Here is a 22660-nt window from a genome sequence, read left to right on the forward strand (position 1 = left end):
GGGAGCATTTTGCGGTTCCATGGTGTAATGGTTAGCACACTTTGAATCCAGCGATCCGAGTTCAAATCTCAGTGGAACCTTGAGTGCCCCGAGAGTAGCGTTACTCTTTTGAAAAAGTGCAGAAACATGAAGAATCTTTGGGTAAAATCTGTGCTTACCCCCTGAAAGGAGCCAACCAAAGCATACAAACTAAACAAAGCTGTTAAAATCTGGAGCTGGTTTTCTTATGACCAAGCTTATGATTCAACGCCTGGATTACAAAAGGCGTAAACGTTTCACCGCATTGCAAAAGAAAATCAAATGAAAAGCATTGATGTGTTGAAGGAATCCTTTGACTTGGAGAGACAGGACTTTTATAGGACTTATTATAAGCAAGAAATGAAACAAAGAAATGACCACTATAATCCTCTGACAGTAATCTTTGTTGAAGCCAATCAATCAGAACTTGCGAGGGGAAGAAGAAGAAGAAGAAGAAGAAGAAGAAGAAGAAGAAGAAGAAGAAGAAGAAGAAGAAGAAGAAGAAGGCGGCGGCGGCGGCGGCGACGACGAACACCTTATGCTCTCTAAACGCGGGGAAATCTCGTGGACCTCCAAGCCGTCGCTTGAGAGGCAAGGCGAGGAGGAGGAGAAGTAGGAGTAGACAAGTTGGCGCCCATCAGGGAGCTGTGGGACTTGTGGTGCAAGCGACTGCCGCTCATGTACAATCCGGGATCCAAGGTCACCGTAGACGAGAGGCTGGTTTCGTTTAGAGGTGATTTTTTTTATTTAAACAAATGGAGAAAAAAAAAGAGAAAATAATAATAATCAATAAATCAATAAATCAATAAATCAATAAATCAATAAATTAATAAATTCATAAATTAATAAATCAATAAATCATGAAAAGTAAATTCAAATTAAATAATATTTGTTGTTCTTGTGTTCTTGTTTTTCCTTCATTATTTTTTTTTATTTTTTTTCCCCTTCTTCTTCTTCTTCTTCTTCTTCTTCTTCTTCTTCTTCTTCTTCTTCTTCTTCTTCTTCTTCTTCTTCTTCTTCTTCTTCTTCTTCTTCCTTCTTCTTTCTTCTTCTTTCTTCGTTCTTCTTTCTTCTTTGACAGGTCGCTGCCCCTTCCCTCAAAGCCGGCGAAGTACGGAATCAAGCTGTGGGTCGCGTGCGACTCGCTGTCCAGTTACGCCTGGAAGATGCAGGTCTACACCGGGAAATCCGATAAGCGCGCGCCTCCGGAGAAGAACCTGGCCACGCGGGTCGTGCTCGATCTCACCGAGGGACTGGGAAGGGGGGCCGGGGGGGGCGCAACGTCACGTGCGACAACTTCTTCACCTCGTACGAGCTCGCCCGCAGGCTATTCTTCGAGAGGGACGGCCTCACCCTGCTGGGGACGCTGCGCGCCAACAGGAGCGAGTTCCCGCGGGAACTGGTCGACACGAAGCGCAGGGCGATCGCGTCTTCCGTCTCGTGTTCACGTTGGGCGAGACCGCGCCGGGGACCTCTTCCAACGGCTACGGCAACGAACGGAGTCCCCTCGGTCGCCTTGGTCTCCTACCTGGCGAAGAAGAGCAAGAACTTGCAGATCCTCACCACGGTGCGGCGCCACCTACGGAGACGGCAATCGCGGCGGCGGCGAGCCTCCTCCTCCGAGCAAACCGGCGGCCGTGCTGCATTACAATCGCACCAAGGGAGGCGTGGACAACCTGGACAAGGTGACAGGTACCTACAGCTGCAGGAGGAAAACCTGCCGGTGGGCCCTCGTCCTGTTCCACAACATGATCGACGTGTCCGCGTACAATGCTTTCGTCCTGTGGCGGGAGCTGAACCTGATGTGGATGGTCGGCAAACGCCACAGACGCAGGCTGTTCATGGAGCAGCTGGGGAGCGCGCTCGTCGCGCCTCGTATACGCGGGAGGGAGGAGGAAGGGAGGGGGAGGGGGAGGGGGGGGATGACCTGGCGTCATCGGGGACATCTCGGGAGAGGGGAGAAGAGAGGGGAGAGGAGAGGGGAGAGAGGGGGGGAGGAGGAGGAGGAAGAGAACCCGCTGCTGTACCCGCGAAGAGGAAGTGGTGCCGAATATGCCCCAGGAGCAAGGACACTAAAACGACGAACGTGTACCGAGGGTGCCTCGTACACGTGTGTGGCGAGTGCGCCCCCAGCTACTGCCCGCGCTGCGCTCGGACCTAAGTATCTGTCGACCTTACGATCGCTGCCGTTGCCGCCGTTGCCTTGCCGCCGCCAAAAATTTCCTGTGTTGTGTTTTTTTTATTTTTTATATTTGTCCAAGAAGCTTATACCAGGAATGGGATCCGAACCCACGAGGGCCACCGCCCGTCGGATCTTGAGTCCGAAGCCTTAACCGCTCGGCCATCCTGGTGAAAGCCTATAATGGCGTTGCTCGCTTGTAAAAGGGGTGTCGGTCGGTCGGTCGGTCGCCGCCGCCGCCACGCTACTATTTTGAATAAAGAATGCGACAACGCCGAAAAGAGAAAAATAATATATAGATATTTTTTTAAATGCTATTGTGTCAATTTTTATTTTATTTTAAATAATAAGGATGAAAAAAAAAAAAAAAAATTATGTCCTTACGATGAAGAAGTAGAGTGAAAGAGAGAGAAAGAGAAAGAGAGAGAGAGAGAGAGAGAGAGAGAAAGAGAGAGAGAGAAAGAGAGAGAGAAAGAGAGAGAGAGTAAAACGGGCGCGTGCGCAATTGCGACACCTGCAGGTCAAGCCGGGGAGGTGGCATGGCTTACTAATGATAATACTTACAGGGGGCGGTGTATCAGCGTATCGTTGTGGCCGAGCGGTTAAGGCGACGGACTCCATATCCATTGGGAGTTTACCCTGCGTTTCAAAAATGCTACTCGAACCTGTTAGTCGATATTCATTGACCAATTTTACCTCGTAGACTTTGCCTGCAATTGCTCTTCCAATCGTCCCTGGGTGGGCTCGAACCACCAACCTCCCGGTTAACAGCAGAGCGCGAATTGCGACTCTACAAGCCGCAATATCTTTTTTTTTTTTTAAAGCGAGCCAGCAACATTCGAAAGTTCAGCCCCTGTCCAATCAACTGTGTTTAATGGAGAGCGAGGGCATCAATCTTTCTACCTTTAAGCTAAATCCCCTGTACCAATGTAGCTATAAAAAAACTGGAAGTTTTTCAATCAATCGACTCTCGCCAATTTATTGCGCACTCAATATACTGCAGTTAATCTGGATATTGAGGAAAAATTGCAAGATAATGTTATTTGACATAATGCCGATGTATTTGCTTACTTTTTCAAGCACACTTGGCAATTGAACCTCGTTCAGCAGTGCCTTTCATCAGATAGTAAAGCGAGCAGACTTTCCATTGTAAAAAACAAATATGTTCTCTCACCATTAGCGACTCATTGCGCCACAGAGCCCATACATCCTTCCATGATGCTCATTTCCACAAACGCAAAACACGGTTTTCATCCAAAATGGGTCCACATCAGTCATTCCTTGCCAACAAACTGAGAATCAAAAAGTGGACTGCTTGCCATTACAACCCTTGAAATCTTGGTCATAAATTTTCTTCTGTTTGAACCGAAAGAAGAAGAATTAAACCCTCTGTAACAATGAGATTGCAACTATTTCACTCAATTCTCATCACCTGTTAAAGTCATCTCTTTATATGTACTCTACATAAATGGAAAGACTTCATCTAGTGTAAGGTTGCCAAAGCATTTACTTTGTACTGATTTTTGGAACGTTATCTTCGAGATAAGGGAGCTCAATGTCAGCATCGCTGAAATGTCCAAGGTGTCAGGGTCAAGGTAAACTCCTACCTAAGCGTAAGCAAATTTGGTCTACAAGTGGAGGAATGGGTTCTAATCCCACTCCTGACAATGGGTTTGTCCTATATTTGACCTCATTGCAAGTGTAGGGGAATGGAGATGGACATTCCACGGCCAGATAACAGAAAATCTCTCTTTGAACATTGGGGGGTTTTCTTTCTCCCTCTCTCCCTCACCGCAGGGAGCCGCTGTGACTTTGGCGATAACAGACCTTCTCCCCCACAGTCTTACAGGAGGACGCCCCGATGAAAACTATGTTTTATGTGATTATGCCATGAATGTTTGTCCGAATCAACTCCGTACACCTCATGTTTCACCTTGTGTTACGTATTTTTCCACTGTTTAAGGTTTTATATTCCCAATGCTTTAACTCGAGTGCCCATCACAGGTGAAAGAAGATGTAAAATGTATCTACCTCAAGGAATAATGTGCACAAACTGCCAAAAGTGTTTAACGTGTCGTCGCAGTAGCGCCCGCCCCTTTCGCTCCCAGCGTGCCCTGCGGCGCTAGGTGACAAAAAGACGCTCCGAGCTTGGAACGCTCTCTTCTCCTCTCTTCTCTTCTTGCTCTCTTCTTCCTTTTTTTTTGTTCAAGCCTTTGTCTATCTCTTTGAAGCCGTCTCCACGGACGAGCCTGTTTACTTTTCCTTTGTCTCAACAAAGCGTCCGCCACGTGGGTCGACAAGACTAGGCCAGCCTCATCGCCCCCCTGAACTCTGAAAACACCTGGAAACACCTGGAACTAAGCTTAAGCGCTAAACCGGACAGAGACTTTCTTTTCTACTTCGCTTCTACTATTTTTGAAGTAATCTACGCCGTTTACGTGGATCAGCGCTACGTTCTCATCTGAGTAAAGGCCGCGTGAGGAGCTAACACGCAGCTAAAGCGTTCTACCGCTAAGGAACTCCCGGACATCGCCACGCGCCACCTCGCGCCACCGCTGCCGCCCCGCGTCACGGACATCGCGGCACGCCACTGCCTTCGCCCGCCACACCGCTCCACGCGCCGCCTCGCGCCACCGCTGCCGCCCCGCGTCACGGATATCGCGGCACGCCACTGCCTTCGCCCGCCACACCGCTCCACGCCGCTGCCTCGCCACGGATCTCGTCCGCGGACAAGGACCAGCCGGACCGAGTTCTACAAAATCGTAAGCCGACTTCAGTGTGCGGTTCTTTTGTGGCGTGATTTGGGTAGAACTCAGCTGTTCCTCCTCCCTTAGCTTCTCACTTTCCCTCTTTTTGATATAGATTAGCATAGACACGTTTGATTATCAAAGGCAAAACCCTGGTTTAACATTATCTGCATGAAATCTGCTGTTAAATCTGATATAACATCACCTGTGATTTACCTGTGCGCATTTCTGCTCCGGTGCCCTTTTTGATTGCCCTTTTGATAAATAAACTACACGAAAGAGTTATTGACTATTGTTTGTTTGATTAGACTATGCGTAAGTCCCTGAATCGTGAAACACCCTTCAGACCTTTTAACGAGCGCGATTAAGGACCGTATCTTAGCTTTTTGGGTTTTACCCTGGTGCCCCGTCTTGTCTCGTTTCTGCTAAGAAATCTTCCTTAATCGTAAACTGAATACCTGTAGTTTGAGACCCTACACAAGGATGTGAATAGCCTGTTGGCTCCTGCTTCACTAAAGGTTCTATATCCATTCAATACACAGCTTTCTTGGATGCACTACTGCTGTTACGGCTCTCGACTGACATCTCAATTGCAATAGACTTTAAAACGAAGCATTAGCTTGATGTGGACTTTTAAAGGACGCAGTAGTTTGATGTGACAACAACCACATCAAACTCCTTTAAAAAGAGACAGCAGTTTGATGTGTTTTTTTACCAAAGTATAGGTACGGTCATTTGTGCTACTGTAATAACGGATCTGATTCTGTATACTCACAGTTCACATAAATAAAGTGTCAGGATGGCCGAGCGGTCTAAGGCGCCAGACTCAAGGTAAACTCCTTCCTCGCCACAGGGGATTCTGGTCTCTGAATGGAGGTGTGGGTTCAAATCCCACTCCTGACAAAAAAAAAATATTTCCTTTGGAAAGGAAGCCATTTTTACACCCTAATTTACAAGCACATGTGTGACAATGGATGAAAAATTGTCGTATTGGCTTAAGATTTCAAATGAAGTGTTACTTCCAATGATGAATTGTGATGTGATGGCCAATCTACTACGTAGATGCTGTACTGTCAAAGCATTGAGTACATTCAGAGTGAACTGTATCATATGTCTTATACTGTAATTGTGACCACTCACTGAGAAATTAAAGTGACAGATTAATTTACCAGACTTAGTACTGAAAAATTCTGGGTTTTCATTATGACCTTTTTTGCCTTTTGGGCAGCCAGCCTGGCTAGCTCAGTCGGTAGAGCATGAGACTCTTAATCTCAGGGTCGTGGGTTCGAGCCCCACGTTGGGCGGAGTTGATTTTAAGCTTTATGGACTGCTTGCCATTACAACCCGTGAAATCTTGGTCATAAATTTTCTTCTGTTGGAACCGAAAGAAGAAGAATTAAACCCTCTGTAACAATGAGATTTGAACTATTTCACTCAATTCTCATCACCTGTTAAAGTCATCTCTTTATATGGACTGTACATAATTGGAAAGACTTCATCTAGTGTAAGGTTGCCAAAGCATTTACTTTGTACTGATTTTTGGAACGTTATCTTCGAGATAAGGGAGCTCAATGTCAGCATCGCTGAAATGTCCAAGGTGTCAGGGTCAAGGTAAACTCCTACCTAAGCGTAAGCAAATTTGGTCTACAAGTGGAGGAATGGGTTCTAATCCCACTCCTGACAATGGGTTTGTCCTATATTTGACCTCATTGCAAGTGTAGGGGAATGGAGATGGACATTCCACGGCCAGATAACAGAAAAACTCTCTTTGAACATTGGGGGGTTTTCTTTCTCCCTCTCTCCCTCACCGCAGGGAGCCGCTGTGACTTTGGCGATAACAGACCTTCTCCCCCACAGTCTTACAGGAGGACGCCCTGATGAAAACTATGTTTTATGTGATTATGCCATGAATGTTTGTCCGAATCAACTCCGTACACCTCATGTTTCACCTTGTGTTACGTATTTTTCCACTGTTTAAGGTTTTATATTCCCAATGCTTTAACTCGAGTGCCCATCACAGGTGAAAGAAGATGTAAAATGTATCTACCTCAAGGAATAATGTGCACAAACTGCCAAAAGTGTTTAACGTGTCGTCGCAGTAGCGCCCGCCCCTTTCGCTCCCAGCGTGCCCTGCGGCGCTAGGTGACAAAAAGACGCTCCGAGCTTGGAACGCTCTCTTCTCCTCTCTTCTCTTCTTGCTCTCTTCTTCCTTTTTTTTTGTTCAAGCCTTTGTCTATCTCTTTGAAGCCGTCTCCACGGACGAGCCTGTTTATTTTTCCTTTGTCTCAACAAAGCGTCCGCCACGTGGGTCGACAAGACTAGGCCAGCCTCATCGCCCCCCTGAACTCTGAAAACACCTGGAAACACCTGGAACTAAGCTTAAGCGCTAAACCGGACAGAGACTTTCTTTTCTACTTCGCTTCTACTATTTTTGAAGTAATCTACGCCGTTTACGTGGATCAGCGCTACGTTCTCATCTGAGTAAAGGCCGCGTGAGGAGCTAACACGCAGCTAAAGCGTTCTACCGCTAAGGAACTCCCGGACATCGCCACGCGCCACCTCGCGCCACCGCTGCCGCCCCGCGTCACGGACATCGCGGCACGCCACTGCCTTCGCCCGCCACACCGCTCCACGCGCCGCCTCGCGCCACCGCTGCCGCCCCGCGTCACGGATATCGCGGCACGCCACTGCCTTCGCCCGCCACACCGCTCCACGCCGCTGCCTCGCCACGGATCTCGTCCGCGGACAAGGACCAGCCGGACCGAGTTCTACAAAATCGTAAGCCGACTTCAGTGTGCGGTTCTTTTGTGGCGTGATTTGGGTAGAACTCAGCTGTTCCTCCTCCCTTAGCTTCTCACTTTCCCTCTTTTTGATATAGATTAGCATAGACACGTTTGATTATCAAAGGCAAAACCCTGGTTTAACATTATCTGCATGAAATCTGCTGTTAAATCTGATATAACATCACCTGTGATTTACCTGTGCGCATTTCTGCTCCGGTGCCCTTTTTGATTGCCCTTTTGATAAATAAACTACACGAAAGAGTTATTGACTATTGTTTGTTTGATTAGACTATGCGTAAGTCCCTGAATCGTGAAACACCCTTCAGACCTTTTAACGAGCGCGATTAAGGACCGTATCTTAGCTTTTTGGGTTTTACCCTGGTGCCCCGTCTTGTCTCGTTTCTGCTAAGAAATCTTCCTTAATCGTAAACTGAATACCTGTAGTTTGAGACCCTACACAAGGATGTGAATAGCCTGTTGGCTCCTGCTTCACTAAAGGTTCTATATCCATTCAATACACAGCTTTCTTGGATGCACTACTGCTGTTACGGCTCTCGACTGACATCTCAATTGCAATAGACTTTAAAACGAAGCATTAGCTTGATGTGGACTTTTAAAGGACGCAGTAGTTTGATGTGACAACAACCACATCAAACTCCTTTAAAAAGAGACAGCAGTTTGATGTGTTTTTTTACCAAAGTATAGGTACGGTCATTTGTGCTACTGTAATAACGGATCTGATTCTGTATACTCACAGTTCACATAAATAAAGTGTCAGGATGGCCGAGCGGTCTAAGGCGCCAGACTCAAGGTAAACTCCTTCCTCGCCACAGGGGATTCTGGTCTCTGAATGGAGGCGTGGGTTCAAATCCCACTCCTGACAAAAAAAAAAATATTTCCTTTGGAAAGGAAGCCATTTTTACACCCTAATTTACAAGTACATATGTGTGACAATGGATGAAAAATTTTCGTATTGGCTTAAGATTTCAAATGAAGTGTTACTTCCAATGATGAATTGTGATGTGATGGCCAATCTACTACGTAGATGCTGTACTGTCAAAGCATTGAGTACATTCAGAGTGAACTGTATCATATGTCTTATACTGTAATTGTGACCACTCCCTGAGAAATTAAAGTGACAGATTAATTTACCACTTAGTACTGAAAAATTCTGGGTTTTCATTATGACCTTTTTTTGCCTTTTGGACAGCCAGCCTGGCTAGCTCAGTCGGTAGAGCATGAGACTCTTAATCTCAGGGTCGTGGGTTCGAGCCCCACGTTGGGCGGAGTTAATTTTAAGCTTTATGGACTGCTCGCCAATACAACCCGTGAAATCTTGGTCATAAATTTTCTTCTGTTGGAACCGAAAGAAGAAGAATTAAACCCTCTGTAACAATGAGATTTGAACTATTTCACTCAATTCTCATCACCTGTTAAAGTCATCTCTTTATATGGACTGTACATAATTGGAAAGACTTCATCTAGTGTAAGGTTGCCAAAGCATTTACTTTGTACTGATTTTTGGAACGTTATCTTCGAGATAAGAGAGCTCAATGTCAGCATCGCTGAAATGTCCAAGGTGTCAGGGTCAAGGTAAACTCCTACCTAAGCGTAAGCAAATTTGGTCTACAAGTGGAGGAATGGGTTCTAATCCCACTCCTGACAATGGGTTTGTCCTATATTTGACCTCATTGCAAGTGTAGGGGAATGGAGATGGATATTCCACGGCCAGATAACAGAAAAACTCTCTTTGAACATTGGGGGGTTTTCTTTCTCCCTCTCTCCCTCACCGCAGGGAGCCGCTGTGACTTTGGCGATAACAGACCTTCTCCCCCACAGTCTTACAGGAGGACGCCCCGATGAAAACTATGTTTTATGTGATTATGCCATGAATGTTTGTCCGAATCAACTCCGTACACCTCATGTTTCACCTTGTGTTACGTATTTTTCCACTGTTTAAGGTTTTATATTCCCAATGCTTTAACTCGAGTGCCCATCACAGGTGAAAGAAGATGTAAAATGTATCTACCTCAAGGAATAATGTGCACAAACTGCCAAAAGTGTTTAACGTGTCGTCGCAGTAGCGCCCGCCCCTTTCGCTCCCAGCGTGCCCTGCGGCACTAGGTGACAAAAAGACCCTCCGAGCTTGGAACGCTCTCTTCTCCTCTCTTCTCTTCTTGCTCTCTTCTTCCTTTTTTTTTGTTCAAGCCTTTGTCTATCTCTTTGAAGCCGTCTCCACGGACGAGCCTGTTTACTTTTCCTTTGTCTCAACAAAGCGTCCGCCACGTGGGTCGACAAGACTAGGCCAGCCTCATCGCCCCCCTGAACTCTGAAAACACCTGGAAACACCTGGAACTAAGCTTAAGCGCTAAACCTGACAGAGACTTTCTTTTCTACTTCGCTTCTACTATTTTTTAAGTAATCTACGCCGTTTACGTGGATCAGCGCTACGTTCTCATCTGAGTAAAGGCCGCGTGAGGAGCTAACACGCAGCTAAAGCGTTCTACCGCTAAGGAACTCCCGGACATCGCCACGCGCCACCTCGCGCCACCGCTGCCGCCCCGCGTCACGGACATCGCGGCACGCCACTGCCTTCGCCCGCCACACCGCTCCTCGCGCCGCCTCGCGCCACCGCTGCCGCCCCGCATCACGGATATCGCGGCACGCCACTGCCTTCGCCCGCCACACCGCTCCACGCCGCTGCCTCGCCACGGATCTCGTCCGCGGACAAGGACCAGCCGGACCGAGTTCTACAAAATCGTAAGCCGACTTCAGTGTGCGGTTCTTTTGTGGCGGGATTTGGGTAGAACTCAGCTGTTCCTCCTCCCTTAGCTTCTCACTTTCCCTCTTTTTGATATAGATTAGCATAGACACGTTTGATTATCAAAGGCAAAACCCTGGTTTAACATTATCTGCATGAATTCTGCCTTTAAATCTGATATAACATCACCTGTGATTTACCTGTGCGCATTTCTGCTCCGGTGCCCTTTTTGATTGCCCTTTTGATAAATAAACTACACGAAAGAGTTATTGACTATTGTTTGTTTGATTAGACTATGCGTAAGTCCCTGAATCGTGAAACACCCTTCAAACCTTTTAACGAGCGTGATTAAGGACCGTATCTTAGCTTTTTGGGTTTTACCCTGGTGCCCCGTCTTGTCTCGTTTCTGCTAAGAAATCTTCCTTAATCGTAAACTGAATACCTGTAGTTTGAGACCCTACACAAGGATGTGAATAGCCTGTTGGCTCCTGCTTCACTAAAGGTTCTATATCCATTCAATACACAGCTTTCTTGGATGCACTACTGCTGTTACGGCTCTCGACTGACATCTCAATTGCAATAGACTTTAAAAAAAAGCATTAGCTTGATGTGGACTTTTAAAGGACGCAGTAGTTTGATGTAACAACAACCACATCAAACTCCTTTAAAAAGAGACAGCAGTTTGATGTGTTTTTTTACCAAAGTATAGGTACGGTCATTTGTGCTACTGTAATAACGGATCTGATTCTGTATACTCACAGTTCACACAAACTAACCCTTTAAGCGCCAAAGTCGCAGAAATGCGACTTTACCGTACAAGGAAATTTATGAAATAATAGTAGAAAATGAATAACTTCAGTCATTGGTCGGTTCGGTGCAACTTCCTCTTATTAGCCAGGTATGATCCAGGGCAGATCCGGTAAGGAAAAAAGTGGCTGGAGGAAGTACACGTGGCATGCAATTTACAGCAGATTCTGACTCTGAAGGGTATTATCTCCCCGAGAGTGACGATGGATTTCCAAGTGGAGATGAAGGGACTTCGAAACAACGGACAGGTGCAAAGGACAGACGGAGGCAAGGAACCAGTGGAACCAGTGGCTGTAGTAAAACTTGCCCGGTGGATGAGAGCTGGGACATGCTGAGAGAGGTCGAGGTATTTGAGGCATGGATCAAACCTTTTGAAGACCCAGTTGGCTACACAGGAGAGATGGATCTGACGGATGCTAATCCATTTGATATTCTGTCACTCTTTCTGACCGATCAGTTTTGGACTTTCATTACTGATGAGACAAATAGATATGCACATCAGTGTATGGCACCTATGATTCTGAAGCCACATTCAAGATTTCTTGAGTGGTATGATGTATCAGTCACCGAAATGAAAGCTTTCTTCGCTTTGCATCTCTCCATGGGCCTTGTTGAGAAACCTGAAATCGAGGATTACTGGGGAACATTTTGGCTTACACAAACGCCTGGATTTGGAAATGTAATGTCAAGAAACAGATTTGAAATCATTCTTTCGTTCTTTCATTTTGTCAACAATAATGATTATGTGAGAACAGGCGAGCCCGGGCACGATAAACTGTTCAAAGTCCGCCCAATAATAGATTTGATTATTCCCAAATTTGCAGCAGTTTACAGTCCAATCAAGGAGCTTTCTTTAGATGAAATGACAATAGCTTTCAAGGGGAGATCTTCACTAAAATGTTACTCTCCGAATAAACCTGACAAATATGGCTATAGAGTGTATGCCCTGAGTGAAAGCTGTTCAGGGTATGTTTTGCGCTGGTCAATGCACACTGGACAGTACAAAAATAATGCAAGCAACATCAGTGCAACACACGCAGTTGTCCGTGAGTTGGTTTCTCCCTTTACGGGCAAAGGACACGAGATTTACATGGACAGTTACTATACCTCGCCTGTAATTGCAAATGAATTAGCAGATTTGGAAACTGGACTGTGTGGGACGGTAAGGATTACCAGGTTGGGGATGCCAAAATGCCTTGGTAAAAGTGTCTTACAGCTGAAAAAAGGAGATGACCCAGTTTTTTGCAGAAAGGGAAAACTCCTGGCTTGTGCTTGGCACGATACTAAACGTCTCACCATGTTGTCCACAGTCCATGGAAATGATTGTGTTCAGAGGAGGATCCGATCCAAGACAGATGACACTGGCTTCCGTGACATCAAAAGACCTGTATGTGTCGACCAGTACAACGCCTACATGGGTGGAGTGGACACTGCTGACCAGAGGATGAAGACATACCTCTTTCCACACAGGTCCCGGAAATGGTATCATCGCATATTCAATGCCATTATAAGCATAAGTATTGTCAACTCACACATCATATACACCAAATCCACTCCAGGCCCACACAAACCTTTAAAGGTTTACATTCAGAACATTATTGATGCATTACTGGCTGATCACTCCAAAAAACAAGAAAGGCGCTCAAGACCGGAGGGTGAAATGCCACAGAGACTCACAGAGCGTCATTGGCTTTGTCAAGCAGAGGGACGTCCAGACTGCGCCGTGTGCTCTGACCGCTCTCGTACCAAAGGCAGGCGGCAAACAAAGTACAGGTGCCGTCAGTGTGGCGTTGGCCTCTGTGCGGTTCCATGCAACGAGAGATACCATACGCTAAAAAACTTTAAATGCTGTCATTTGGATATGTAAAAGTGCAGGGTACCTTGACCCTGGATGGACATCTTTTCTGTGATGGCTCTCTCCTTTCTTCACTGCTTTCTCCACAACCTGCCTGGCACCAATGATGGATGTATAAGTTGGAAAAATAAAAAAAATGAAAAAAAATACATAATAAATACCGTGTTTGTCATCATTTGGTCAGAACTTGTAATCAGGGCCCGAGTTTGAAGATGTGAGCAAAAGGGGTGAAAATGGGTTAAAATGTGAAAAAACACCAAAATGAGCAAAATGAAATAATCCCCCATCATCAGTGCACAGTTTGCCCCCAGAAAAGCACTCCCCTGGGGCCTGGAGGTGATCTGACCACCAGAATATAGTACCATATACCCCTGCTGGACTTAGAAAAAAAACCGAGCTTCCAGCCAATAGTACACTATACCCGAGGGACTCTGTCGTTTTTCGGCAATAGTACACTATACCCGAGGGACTCTGTCGTTTTTCGGCAATAGTACACTATACCCGAGGGACTCTGTCGTTTTTCGGCAATAGTACACTATACCCGAGGGACTCTGTCGTTTTTCGGCAATAGTACACTATGCCCATCGACTCTGTCGTTTTCCCGGGCCGTAGTATGAAGTTGTGAGCAAAAGGGGTGAAAATGGGTTAAAATGTGAAAAAACACCAAAATGAGCTAAATGAAATAATCCCCCATCATCAGTGCACTGTTTGACCCCAGAAAAGCACTCCCCTGGGGCCTGGAGGTGATCTGACCTTCAGAGTATAGCACCATATGCCCCTGAGGGAGTTAGAGTAAAAACCGAAATAGTACACTATTCCCGAAAAGACTCTGTCATTTTTCGGCAATAGTACACTATACCCGAGGGACTCTGTCGTTTTTCCGGGCCGTAGTATGAAGTTGTGAGCAAAAGGGGTGAAAATAGATTAAAATGTGAAAAAACACCAAAATGAGCAAAATGAAATAATCCCCCATCATCAGTGCACTGTTTGACCCCAGAAAAGCACTCCCCTGGGGCCTGGAGGTGATCTGACCATCATAGTATAGTACACTATGCCCCTGAGGGACTTAGAGTAAAAACCGAAATAGTACACTATACTCGAAAAATTTCAAAGTGTGGTTAAGAGTACCAAGGGCACGGGCTTCCATGTCAGAGTACCAAGGGCACGGGCTTCCAGGCGGCTGCCCCTAAGGGGTTTAGCCCGCGAGGGGGTGCTTAAGGGTGGGTCCCCGGGTTCGGAGGGAGAGCCTGGTCCCCGGTGGTCATCCCCGGAGTCCCGGAGCCCAGGACCCGGGGAAGAGTGTGCCCGGGTCGGGGCTGAGTCTGGTGGAGTGGGGGGGTGGCCCTGGAGGTGCTCCAGGGGCTCCAGGGGTTCCAGGGGGTGCTCAGTGGGGGCCATGCCCAGCCAGAGTTGCCCTTCCCCGGGGTGAGTCTGGAGGAGTGGGGGGTGGCTCTGGAGGTGCTCCGGGGGTTCCAGGGGGTGCTCGGCGGAGGCCATGCCCAGCCAGAGTGGCCCTTCCCCGGGCAGAGTCTGGGGAGAGTGGGGGGTGGCTCTGGAGGTGCTCCCGGGGCTCCAGGGGTTCCAGGGGGTGCTCAGTGGAGGCCATGCCCAGCCAGAGTGTCCCTTCCCCGGGGTGAGTCTGGGGAGAGTGGGGGGTGGCTCTGGGGGTGCTCCGGGGGCTCCAGGGGGTGCTCGGCGGAGGCCATGCCCAGCCAGAGTGTCCCTTCCCCGCGGTGAGTCTGGAGGAGTGGGGGGTGGCTCTGGAGGTGCTCCGGGGGCTCCAGGGGGTGCTTGGTGGAGACCATGCCCAGCCAGAGTGGCCCTTCCCCGGGGTGAGTCTGGGGAGAGTGGGGGGTGGCTCTGGAGGAGCTCCAGGGGTTCCAGGGGGTGCTCGGCGGAGGCCATGCACAGCCAGAGTGGCCCTTCCCCGGGCATAGTCTGGGGAGAGTGGGGGGTGGCTCTGGAGGTGCTCCGGGGGCTCCAGGGGGTGCTCAGTGGAGGCCATGCCCAGCCAGAGTGGCCCTTCCCCGGGGTGAGTCTGGAGGAGTGGGGGGTGGCTTTGGAGGGGCTCCAGGGGTTCCAGGGGGTGCTCGGCGGAGGCCATGCCCAGCCAGAGTGGCCCTTCCCCGGGCATAGTCTGGGGAGAGTGGGGGGTGGCTCTGGAGGTGCTCCGGGGGCTCCAGGGGGTGCTCAGTGGAGGCCATGCCCAGCCAGAGTGGCCCTTCCCCGGGCATAGTCTGGGGAGAGTGGGGGGTGGCTCTGGAGGTGCTCCGGGGGCTCCAGGGGGTGCTCAGTGGAGGCCATGCCCAGCCAGAGTTGCCCTTCCCCGGGCAGAGTCTGGAGGAGTGGGGGGTGGCTCTGGAGGTGCTCCGGGGGCTCCAGGGGTTCCAGGGGGTGCTCAGTGGGGGCCATGCCCAGCCAGAGTGGCCCTTCCCCGGGCAAAGTCTGGAGGAGTGGGGGGTGGCTCTGGAGGGGATCCAGGGGGTGCTCGGCGGAGGCCATGCCCAGCCAGAGTGGCCCTTCCCCGGGCATAGTCTGGGGAGAGTGAAGGGGGTGGCTCTGGAGGTGCTCCGGGGGCTCCAGGGGGTGCTCAGTGGAGGCCATGCCCAGCCAGAGTGGCCCTTCCCCGGGGTGAGTCTGGAGGAGTGGGGGGTGGCTCTGGAGGAGCTCCAGGGGTTCCAGGGGGTGCTCGGCGGAGGCCATGCCCAGCCAGAGTGGCCCTTCCCCGGGCATAGTCTGGGGAGAGTGGGGGGTGGCTCTGGAGGTGCTCCGGGGGCTCCAGGGGGTGCTCAGTGGAGGCCATGCCCAGCCAGAGTGGCCCTTCCCCGGGCATAGTCTGGGGAGAGTGGGGGGTGGCTTTGGAGGTGCTCCGGGGGCTCCAGGGGGTGCTCAGTGGAGGCCATGCCCAGCCAGAGTGTCCCTTCCCCGGGCAGAGTCTGGAGGAGTGGGGGGTGGCTGTGGAGGTGCTCCGGGGGCTCCAGGGGGTGCTCGGCGGAGGCCATGCCCAGCCAGAGTGGCCCTTCCCCGGGCATAGTCTGGGGAGAGTGGGGGGTGGCTCTGGAGGTGCTCCGGGGGCTCCAGGGGGTGCTCAGTGGAGGCCATGCCCAGCCAGAGTGTCCCTTCCCCGGGGTGAGTCTGGAGGAGTGGGGGGTGGCTCTGGAGGTGCTCCGGGGGGCTCCAGGGGGTGCTTGGTGGAGGCCATGCCCAGCCAGAGTGGCCCTTCCCCGGGCAGAGTCTGGGGAGAGTGGGGGGGTGGCTCTGGGGGTGCTCCGGGGGCTCCAGGGGGTGCTCGGCGGAGGCCATGCCCAGCCAGAGTGGACCTTCCCCGGGGTGAGTCTGGGGAGAGTGGGGGGTGGCTCTGGAGGGTCTCCGGGGGCTCCAGGGGCTGCTCGGCGGAGGCCATGCCCAGCCAGAGTGTCCCTTCCCCGGGGTGAGTCTGGAGGAGTGGGGGGTGGCTCTGGAGGGTCTCCGGGGGCTCCAGGGGCTCCAGGGGGTGCTCAGCGGAGGCCATGCCCAGCCAGAGTGGCCCTTCCCCGGGGTGAGTCTGGGGAGAGTGGGGGGTGGCTCTGGAGGTGCTCCGGGGGCTCCAGGGGGTGCTCAGTGGAGGCCATGCCCAGCCAGAGTGGCCCTTCCCCGGGGTGAGTTTGGAGGAGTGGGGGGTGGCTCTGGAGGAGCTCCAGGGGTTCCAGGGGGTGCTCGGCGGAGGCCATGCCCAGCCAGAGTGGCCCTTCCCCGGGCATAGTCTGGGGAGAGTGGGGGGTGGCTCTGGAGGTGCTCAGGGGGCTCCAGGGGGTGCTCAGTGGGGGCCATGCCCAGCCAGAGTTGCCCTTCCCCGGGGTGAGTCTGGAGGAGTGGGGGGTGGCTCTGGAGGTGCTCCGGGGGTTCCAGGGGGTGCTCGGCGGAGGCCATGCCCAGCCAGAGTGGCCCTTCCCCGGGCAGAGTCTGGGGAGAGTGGGGGGTGGCTCTGGAGGTGCTCCCGGGGCTCCAGGGGTTCCAGGGGGTGCTCAGTGGAGGCCATGCCCAGCCAGAGTGTCCCTTCCCCGGGGTGAGTCTGGGGAGAGTGGGGGGTGGCTCTGGGGGTGCTCCGGGGGCTCCAGGGGGTGCTCGGCGGAGGCCATGCCCAGCCAGAGTGTCCCTTCCCCGGGGTGAGTCTGGAGGAGTGGGGGGTGGCTCTGGAGGTGCTCCGGGGGCTCCAGGGGGTGCTTGGTGGAGACCATGCCCAGCCAGAGTGGCCCTTCCCCGGGGTGAGTCTGGGGAGAGTGGGGGGTGGCTCTGGAGGAGCTCCAGGGGTTCCAGGGGGTGCTCGGCGGAGGCCATGCCCAGCCAGAGTGGCCCTTCCCCGCGCATAGTCTGGGGAGAGTGGGGGGTGGCTCTGGAGGTGCTCCGGGGGCTCCAGGGGGTGCTCAGTGGAGGCCATGCCCAGCCAGAGTGGCCCTTCCCCGGGGTGAGTCTGGAGGAGTGGGGGGTGGCTCTGGAGGGGCTCCAGGGGTTCCAGGGGGTGCTCGGCGGAGGCCATGCCCAGCCAGAGTGGCCCTTCCCCGGGCATAGTCTGGGGAGAGTGGGGGGTGGCTCTGGAGGTGCTCCGGGGGCTCCAGGGGGTGCTCAGTGGAGGCCATGCCCAGCCAGAGTGGCCCTTCCCCGGGCATAGTCTGGGGAGAGTGGGGGGTGGCTCTGGAGGTGCTCCGGGGGCTCCAGGGGGTGCTCAGTGGAGGCCATGCCCAGCCAGAGTGGCCCTTCCCCGGGCAGAGTCTGGAGGAGTGGGGGGTGGCTCTGGAGGTGCTCCGGGGGCTCCAGGGGTTCCAGGGGGTGCTCAGTGGGGGCCATGCCCAGCCAGAGTGGCCCTTCCCCGGGCAAAGTCTGGAGGAGTGGGGGGTGGCTCTGGAGGGGTTCCAGGGGGTGCTCGGCGGAGGCCATGCCCAGCCAGAGTGGCCCTTCCCCGGGCATAGTCTGGGGAGAGTGGGGGGTGGCTCTGGAGGTGCTCCGGGGGCTCCAGGGGGTGCTCAGTGGAGGCCATGCCCAGCCAGAGTGTCCCTTCCCCGGGCAGAGTCTGGAGGAGTGGGGAGTGGCTCTGGAGGTGCTCCGGGGGCTCCAGGGGGTGCGCGGCGGAGGCCATGCCCAGCCAGAGTGGCCCTTCCCCGGGCATAGTCTGGGGAGAGTGGGGGGTGGCTCTGGAGGTGCTCCGGGGGCTCCAGGGGGTGCTCAGTGGAGGCCATGCCCAGCCAGAGTGTCCCTTCCCCGGGCAGAGTCTGGAGGAGTGGGGGGTGGCTCTGGAGGTGCTCCGGGGGCTCCAGGGGCTCCAGGGGTTCCAGGGGGTGCTCAGCGGAGGCCATGCCCAGCCAGAGTGGCCCTTCCCCGGGGTGAGTCTGGGGAGAGTGGGGGGTGGCTCTGGAGGTGCTCCGGGGGCTCCAGGGGGTGCTCAGCGGAGGCCATGCCCAGCCAGAGTGGCCCTTCCCCGGGCAGAATCTGGGGAGAGTGGGGGGTGGCTCTGGAGGTGCTCCGGGGGCTCCAGGGGGTGCTCAGTGGAGGCCATGCCCAGCCAGAGTGGCCCTTCCCCGGGGTGAGTCTGGAGGAGTGGGGGGTGGCTCTGGAGGAGCTCCAGGGGTTCCAGGGGGTGCTCGGCGGAGGCCATGCCCAGCCAGAGTGGCCCTTCCCCGGGCATAGTCTGGGGAGAGTGGGGGGTGGCTCTGGAGGTGCTCCGGGGGCTCCAGGGGGTGCTCAGTGGAGGCCATGCCCAGCCAGAGTGGCCCTTCCCCGGGCAGAGTCTGGAGGAGTGGGGGGTGGCTCTGGAGGTGCTCCGGGGGCTCCAAGGGTTCCAGGGGGTGCTCAGTGGGGGCCATGCCCAGCCAGAGTGGCCCTTCCCCGGGCAAAGTCTGGCCGTGTGCGGGGTGGATGATCCCTGCTCCGCCTCACGCGAGTTCGAGACCGGCTGGGTGCCCTTTTATCCATGAGGCACTGCACTGCCTCCGGCAGCCGAGTTCGGGGCCCGGTGAGGGCTCCAGACTCCAGGGGCTCCGACCCGGAGCCTCCGACCCGCAGAAGGTGCTCCCTGGCCGGGCAAAGTCTGGCCGTGTGCGGGGTGGATGATCCCTGCTCCGCCTCACGCGAGTTCGAGACCGGCTGGGTGCCCTTTTATCCATGAGGCACTGCACTGCCTCCGGCAGCCGAGTTCGGGGCCCGGTGAGGGCTCCAGGCTCCAGGGGCTCCGACCCGGAGCCTCCGACCCGCAGAAGGTGCTCTCTGGCCGGGCAAAGTCTGGCCGTGTGCGGGGTGGATGATCCCTGCTCCGCCTCACGCGAGTTCGAGACCGGCTGGGTGCCCTTTTATCCATGAGGCACTGCACTGCCTCCGGCAGCCGAGTTCGGGGCCCGGTGAGGGCTCCAGGCTCCAGGTGCTCCGACCCGGAGCCTCCGACCCGCAGAAGGTGCTCCCTGGCCGGGCAAAGTCTGGCCGTGTGCGGGGTGGATGATCCCTGCTCCGCCTCACGCGAGTTCGAGACCGGCTGGGTGCCCTTTTATCCATTAGGCACTGCACTGCCTCCGGCAGCCGAGTTCGGGGCCCGGTGAGGGCTCCAGGCTCCAGGGGCTCCGACCCGGAGCCTCCGACCCGCAGAAGGTGCTCCCTGGCCGGGCAAAGTCTGGCCGTGTGCGGGGTGGATGATCCCTGCTCCGCCTCACGCGAGTTCGAGACCGGCTGGGTGCCCTTTTATCCATGAGGCACTGCACTGCCTCCGGCAGCCGAGTTCGGGGCCCGGTGAGGGCTCCAGGCTCCAGGGGCTCCGACCCGGAGCCTCCGACCCGCAGAAGGTGCTCCCTGGCCGGGCAAAGTCTGGCCGTGTGCGGGGTGGATGATCCCTGCTCCGCCTCACGCGAGTTCGAGACCGGCTGGGTGCCCTTTTATCCATGAGGCACTGCACTGCCTCCGGCAGCCGAGTTCGGGGCCCGGTGAGGGCTCCAGGCTCCAGGGGCTCCGACCCGGAGCCTCCGACCGGCAGAAGGTGCTCCCTGGCCGGGCAAAGTCTGGCCGTGTGCGGGGTGGATGATCCCTGCTCCGCCTCACGCGAGTTCGAGACCGGCTGGGTGCCCTTTTATCCAAGAATCAACTGGAGTGTGGAGCTTCTACGGGCCTCCAGGGGCACTGCCGACCCAGAGCTGTGCCCCGGCTTCAGTTCTCTGTATCTCAGGAAGTTTTTTATTTATACATTTATTTCATCCATAATCTCTGGCGCCTAAAGGGTTAACTGATGAAAGGAACTGCTAAACTTGGTTCAATTACCACAGAATCCCAGTGTGCTATAGGCTGGCCACTGCTTGGTAGGAGTTTCCCGTACGTGAGTGACTGTTCCTTGCTTCCTTCACGCCCCGCTCAACCTCGTCTTCTTCTAAAGAGTTTGGCGCTGTCCTCAGAAGCTTTGGTCTTACTCAGCACCTGAGTGGCCCCACCAAGAGCAAAGGGCACACTCTGGACCTGCTAATGACAAAGCGGGTTAATATTTCAAATTACAGTGTGGTAAATGTTACTTTGTCTGATGGTTTCTGTATTTCTCCAGGTGCAATGAGTTTGCAGTCTTCTTTGCAAGACTCAGTTCAGAACATTAAAAATACCATTATTTGCAGATAACAAGCACGCAGCCAGCTAGACAACTGGAGTTAACCCATTTTGCATTTGTGGCTGACAAAACTTTCCAAGAGATCACCACAAGTCTGAATTCCACTACATGCTGTCTTTATGCATTGCCGACTAGATTTTTAAAGTCTATGGTGAGCAGTCTGTTGGCTCCAATCAATCAAAAAGTCAACATGTTGCTTGGATCTGGAATTTTCCCAAGATCCTTAAAACTGCAGTCATTAAGCCTCTCTTAAAGAAGAGCAGTCTTGATGCCACAGTGCTAAATAATTACCGGCCCATCTCAAACCTACTACTACTCAGTTGTCCATTCAAGTATGCAAATTATTTACAATGACAGAAAATGCGCTGCTGTTACAAATTGGAATAAGATGGAAAAGTATCCCTGCACACACAGATTAACTGCACTCTTTTCACTTTTTGATTCTCAGTTTGTTGGCAAGGAATGACTGATGTGGACTCATTTTGGATGAAAAACGTGTTTTGCGTTTATGGAAACGCACCATGGAAGGATGTATGGACTCTGTGGCGCAATGGATAGCGCATTGGACTTCTAGGCATAATTTGCAAGGGCATTTAAAGGTTGTGGGTTTGAGTCCCACCAGAGTCGCTAATGGTGAGAGAACATATTAGTTTTTTACAATGGAAAATCTGCTCGCTTTACTATCTGATGAAAGGCACTGCTGAACGAGGTTCAATTGCCAAGGGTGCTTGAAAAAGTAAGCAAATACATCGGCATTATGTCAAATAACATTATCTTGCAATTTTTCCTCAATATCCAGATTAACTGCAGTATATTGAGTGCGCAATAAATTGGCGAGAGTCGATTGATTGAAAGACTTCCAGTTTTTTTATAGCTACATTGGTACAGGGGATTTAGCTCAAAGGTAGAAAGATTGATGCCCTCGTTCTCCATTAAACACAGTTGATTGGACAGGGGCTGAACTTTCGAATGTTGCTGGCTCGCTTTAAAAAAAAAGATATTGCGGCTTGTCGAGTCACAAATATTTAATTGGGCGGGCTGTTTGTCTCTGTGGCGCAATTGGCCAGCGCGCTCTGCTGTTAACCTGGAGGTTGGTGGTTCGAGCCCACCCAGGGAAGATTGAAAGAGCTATCGCAGGCAAAATCTATGAGGTAACATTGGTCACTGAATATCTTGGTGAAACAGGTTAAAGTAGCATTTAAGAGGCTCTGTGGCTTAGATGGTCAAAGTGCCTGTCTAGTAAACAGGAGATCCAGGGTTCAAATCCCAGCAGTGCCTTAATGATAGCCTTTCAAGCAAATCAGTTGTTTACATGTACAGAAAACCTTATCACCCGAAAGAGCTCTTACATTTTGCAATTAGAGATTGAAAAGTATCCCTGAATAAACAGAGTAAATGCACTCTTTTCACTCCTTGTTTCTCAGTTTGATGGTAAGGGTTGATTGAATGATTGATTGATTGATTGATTGATTGATTGATTGATGTAGACCGTTTTCGGATGACTGTTTTGCTTTTGTGAAAAAGGGGAATCAGACAAAAGTTGCAAAGGCATTCAAAGGCTGTGAGTTCGAGACCCACCAAAGTTACTGTTGTAACCCCTGTTATCTACATTGGTAAATAGGAAAGCATGCTTGTGTTATTAACTGATGAAAGGAACTGCTAAACTTGGTTCAATTACCACAGAATCCCAGTGTGCTATAGGCTGGCCACTGCTTGGTAGGAGTTTCCCGTACGTGAGTGACTGTTCCTTCCTTCCTTCACGCCCCGCTCAACCTCGTCTTCTTCTAAAGAGTTTGGCACTTTCCTCAGAAGCTTTGGTCTTACTCAGCACCTGAGTGGCCCCACCAAGGGCAAAGGGCACACTCTGGACCTGCTAATGACAAAGCGGGTTAATATTTCAAATT

At 52.3% G+C, this 22660-nt stretch overlaps 6 non-coding genes across 6 annotated transcripts; 5 read left to right on the plus strand and 1 right to left on the minus strand.

Moving 5' to 3' along the window:
• Positions 1–2286: 2286 nt before the first annotated feature.
• Positions 2287–2369, minus strand: trnal-caa (transfer RNA leucine (anticodon CAA)). The gene has a single exon. It is a non-coding gene; the product is annotated as a tRNA-Leu (tRNA).
• A 3368-nt stretch (positions 2370–5737) lies between these two features.
• On the plus strand, positions 5738–5847 carry trnal-caa (transfer RNA leucine (anticodon CAA)). The gene is made up of 2 exons: positions 5738–5775; positions 5802–5847. It is a non-coding gene; the product is annotated as a tRNA-Leu (tRNA).
• A 328-nt stretch (positions 5848–6175) lies between these two features.
• trnak-cuu (transfer RNA lysine (anticodon CUU)) lies at positions 6176–6248 on the plus strand. Its single transcript has one exon. It is a non-coding gene; the product is annotated as a tRNA-Lys (tRNA).
• Positions 6249–8500: 2252 nt separating this feature from the next.
• Positions 8501–8610, plus strand: trnal-caa (transfer RNA leucine (anticodon CAA)). Its single transcript has 2 exons — positions 8501–8538; positions 8565–8610. It is a non-coding gene; the product is annotated as a tRNA-Leu (tRNA).
• A 330-nt stretch (positions 8611–8940) lies between these two features.
• trnak-cuu (transfer RNA lysine (anticodon CUU)) lies at positions 8941–9013 on the plus strand. The gene has a single exon. It is a non-coding gene; the product is annotated as a tRNA-Lys (tRNA).
• Positions 9014–21292: 12279 nt separating this feature from the next.
• trnar-ucu (transfer RNA arginine (anticodon UCU)) lies at positions 21293–21383 on the plus strand. Its single transcript is given in 2 exon segments — positions 21293–21329; positions 21348–21383. It is a non-coding gene; the product is annotated as a tRNA-Arg (tRNA).
• The last annotated feature ends 1277 nt before the right edge of the window (positions 21384–22660 follow it).

The sequence above is a fragment of the Eucyclogobius newberryi genome, unplaced genomic scaffold (assembly GCF_026437365.1).
Source record: "Eucyclogobius newberryi isolate DKJ021-1_F unplaced genomic scaffold, fEucNew1.0.hap1 SCAF_46, whole genome shotgun sequence".
In the NCBI taxonomy this organism is placed as follows: Eukaryota; Metazoa; Chordata; class Actinopteri; order Gobiiformes; family Gobiidae; genus Eucyclogobius; species Eucyclogobius newberryi.